Genomic DNA, 4,061 nt, shown 5'->3' with positions numbered 1-4,061 from the left:
CCACAAGGAGAGTATTAAGAGGGCATTGAGCTATTAATAATATTTGGAAAGAAATACCAGCTCAGGGAAGAAGTCCTTTTGAGAAGAAAAGAAGCCATTTTCTGACAGCCTTGGGCAGGTGACCATGGCTGAAAACAACACTACACATGTCTTCTGGGCTGTTTATCTTTATTGTCACCATTTTTACAGGCAAATAAAGTATCTGTTCCCAAGAGAACCCCCCACTATTAAAACTTTCAGAAATCTCCTCCCTGCTATGATCACAATCACTACACACACACACACACAAGTGCAGCTGTGGGACTCTCCTTCATTAATGTGACCTTTTCCTGCTCTGTCTAACCCTACATGGGGCTCTGGTGACAACTTGGGCCGACTTTTTCTGGAGAACCTAGTTCTTCACTCCTAAGTCGGAAGCATGTCCCCTTATCCTGCTCCATTCAGTGATCAGAAAATCCATGAGACAACCTTCTCCCTCAGAACAAAAGGGCTTCCAGGATGTTTCATAGGCTCTTCTCTGTGGGTTTGAAATTATACACAGCAGTGCCAAAGGTAAGGCATTTCTAGAGGTTTCTTTCCCTTTTTATTCCAGTTCTGGGTGTTTTTTAATTTTTTTATTCCCGCTCCCTCTCCCTCTTGTGGTATCTATTTGTGGCCTACAGCAATCACTTTAGACTTTTTAGACACGTCTGGATAGAGATAGATGACACAAGTGATCTACTTATCTTCCTTTCCCATCACCAATAAAAGTGACAGCCCGCCTAATTAGGCCTAATAAAGCAGCCGCAGAAAGAGTGGCGCCACGGCGATCTGAAGAGAGATGGCGCTGACCCGGAGATTCAGGTGCTGCCTTAAGGCGTTGCTGCTATTACTTTATCTCCAGTACATTACAGCTCGGCTCATGCCATATTCAAATGCAAGTAGCATGTTTTTCTCCTCAATTCTTAGATCAAGAACAAAAAAAAAAAAGAACCCCATCTAATCAAAAAAGGCACTGACAATTTTTCAGCCCCACATTAAAAGCAAAGAGTCATTCAGAACAGTGCACTCCATATTCTATTTTATAATATCACTTTAAGCTATTGCTTTGAATCTCAGACATTTCTTTGTTAAGAAGGAAAATCAAAAATTCATCAGAAGAAGTTCTTTCTTCCCCCTTCTCTCTCTCTTTTTTTCTTCCAGGGCTAGCATGGGGTTTGGAGCTGGAACCAACATTTGTAGAAGTTAGGAGTCCTTAAGCAATTATTGGCGGTGAGAGTTTGACACGCGGGAGAGTTGTCAACAACTGACTTTAAACAAAGTGGAAGGAAAGAGAAGCAAATGGTGCTCTCAGCAAAATTAATACACAGGCCTGCAAATTAATGATGTCATTTATTTTTTTAAAGAAGGGGAAAAAAATCTGAACTTTGCATGAAACAGCATTTTAAGTACATCTTTGCAAAAATTATCAGATTGTCAAAGGGCATCAAAGTGAACTGAGTCTGCAACTACTCATAATATTTCCATATATGCTAAATGCAAAATTTATCTTACTTTATTCTCCTATTCTGCAGCAATTATTTAAAGCTATTAGAAAGGGGAAAGTGTCCTTGATCTGAAGTGCCAATGCTCGTTCTATAGCATTTATAATACAAAATATAACCCCCTTCTCCCCCATTTAAGCAAGCATGCACGCACATGCACACACACTCTCACACACACACACACACATTCTCCTCTACTTACTATTGGCCAAATGCTACTTGCCCTGAGCATTCTATCTTACTTTACATCCATGGTTTTGACTGCTACATGTTTCTAAGTAAGTTCCCCCAATCTCTACTTCCATCTATTAGTTCTGACCTTCTTCTTCTGTATCCAGAATGACACTTATCACCTTCTTAGCCTTGCCCAATGTGAACCCTCTTCAAACATTCCTCCTCTCCCACGTTCCCCACCTGCAGTGGTAGTTACAGCTCCCCTGCTGGTAAGCTGTGGTCCATGGCAAGTTCTCTCTCTTTGCTGTGCTTGCCAAGACGGGGATGCCATGTGTAACACTCATGGCCATCATCTATGGATGGCTTGCCAAGTGTTATGAAGAATGACATATGCTGCATACAGTAGTTAATTACCCTGAAAATTCTGTGGAATAGGCATATTTTGTCCACATGTGCTAATTGGTGAAGGAACTTTCAGAAGTAATGTAATCTGTGCAAGGCTGCTCAGCCAGTAATGTTCAGAACTGGAACTGGTACCTGCTGACTATTAGGACAGATCAGTTAAGTGGGGTGAGGGGGAGGGGCTTTAGAATTAGTGGCCAAGTTGTTTCACTTCATCATGAGCATCCTTACAATTTATGCACCCTAATCACTTCTCCTGAACAGTGGGATGGGCCTTTAGTTGAGTTTCTCGTCCCTACTATCCCTCCCAATATATCACATTATAAGAGCAATCCCCATTTCTTCACACACAGAATCTCTGGCTCTTCCCCCTATCAGCTGGGTAATGCTGGGAGACCCACTTCCCTTCCCTGAGGACCAGTTTCCTGTTCTATAAACAGGGATGCATGACATTGCCTTGTAGGCTCTGATCAGGATCAGAGAGGCTTCATGGAGAGGGCCTAGCACAACTGCCACAAACCAGAAAGCTCAATTAAGAGCAATCGCTGATAGAAGCAAAGTCCAATGCTGCAAAGAGCAATACTGCATAGGAACCTGGAATGTTAGATCCATGAATCGAGGCAAATTGGAAGTGGTCAAACAGGAGATGGCAAGAGTGAACATCGACATTTAGGAATCAGCAAACTAAAATGGACTGGAATGGGTGAAATTGACTCAGATGACCATCTTATCTACTACTGTGGGCAAGAATCCCTTAGAAGAAATGGAGTAGCCATCATAGTCAACAAGAGAGTCTGAAATGCAGTACTTGGATGCAATCTCAAAAACGACAGAATGATCTGTTTGTTTCCAAGGCAAATCATTCAATATCACAGTAATCCAAGCTATGCCCCAACCAGTAACACTGAAGAAGCTGAAGTTGAACAGTTGGTTCTGTGAAGACCTGCAAGACCTTCTAGAACTAACACCCAAAAAAGATGTCCTTTTCATTACAGGGGACTGGAATACAAAAGTAGGAAGTCAAGAGACACTTGGATTAACAGGCAAATTTGGCCTTAGAGTACAGAATACAGTACGTACACTTATGTAAATCCTTTTTCACTCAGCATGATAGTTTTGAGATCTAGCCATGTTGCTGAAAACATCAGTAGTTCATTTTTATTGCTGAAGAGTATTCCATTAACAAATATAATATGGTTCAGCCATATTGTTGTTGATGTACATACACCTGAGCTGTTTCCAGTTTGGGGCTCTTATGAATAAAATATTATGAACAACAACAAAAAAAGAGCAATTGCTATTGTTATGGCCATTCCTTTCTGTCACTCATACCTCACAACTCCTTGAAAGCACAGCTGATGAGGTCTGCTGGGAGGTCAACTGTCGAAGGAGGATAAGATCAGGCTTAGAATTTTATAGACCTAACTGGATTGGTGAGTTTGCCACTTATCATCTTGTGATGTTCAGAAAATCACTTACCTTTCGAGCCCTCAGCTTTAGCAATGATAAAAACTGGGTATGATGACACTATATGAGCACTTAAGAGTTGGTGAACACTTCCCTGGTGGTCCAGTGGTTAAGAATATAGCTGCCAATCCAGGCGAAATGGGTTCAATCCCTGGCCTGGGAAGATTTCACGTGCTGCAGGACAACTAAGCCCATGTGCCACAACTACCGAGCCTGCGCACTAGAGCCCATGGGCAGCAACTACTGAGCTCACATGCCCTAGAGCCCGTGCTCTGCAGCAAAGAGTAGTCCCTGCTCGCCACAACTAGAGAAAGCCCATGCACAGCAATGGAGCCCTAGCACAGCCAAATTAATTAATTAATAAAAAATTTAAAAAGAATATGAGCGACCTAAAATTTCTAAAAAAGAATTTGTAAAAGTTCTAAATGTGATAACACAGAGAGAACCCCTAGTACTGCATATGACAAGCAGATCCTCTCATTAACCAGAAAGAAA

The 4,061-nt window shown here is 41.8% G+C and overlaps 1 long non-coding RNA gene across 1 annotated transcript; it reads left to right on the top strand.

The window, feature by feature from the left end:
- Window positions 1–241: 241 nt before the first annotated feature.
- Window positions 242–1,362, top strand: LOC132346304 (uncharacterized). The gene is made up of 2 exons (XR_009496094.1): window positions 242–552; window positions 1,183–1,362. It is a non-coding gene; the product is annotated as an uncharacterized lncRNA (long non-coding RNA).
- The last annotated feature ends 2,699 nt before the right edge of the window (window positions 1,363–4,061 follow it).

This window comes from Bos taurus, chromosome 10 (assembly GCF_002263795.3).
Source record: "Bos taurus isolate L1 Dominette 01449 registration number 42190680 breed Hereford chromosome 10, ARS-UCD2.0, whole genome shotgun sequence".
Taxonomy (NCBI): Eukaryota; Metazoa; Chordata; class Mammalia; order Artiodactyla; family Bovidae; genus Bos; species Bos taurus.
The sequence above is the reverse complement of the archived record's forward strand: the minus strand, read 5'-3'. Positions and strand labels throughout refer to the sequence as shown.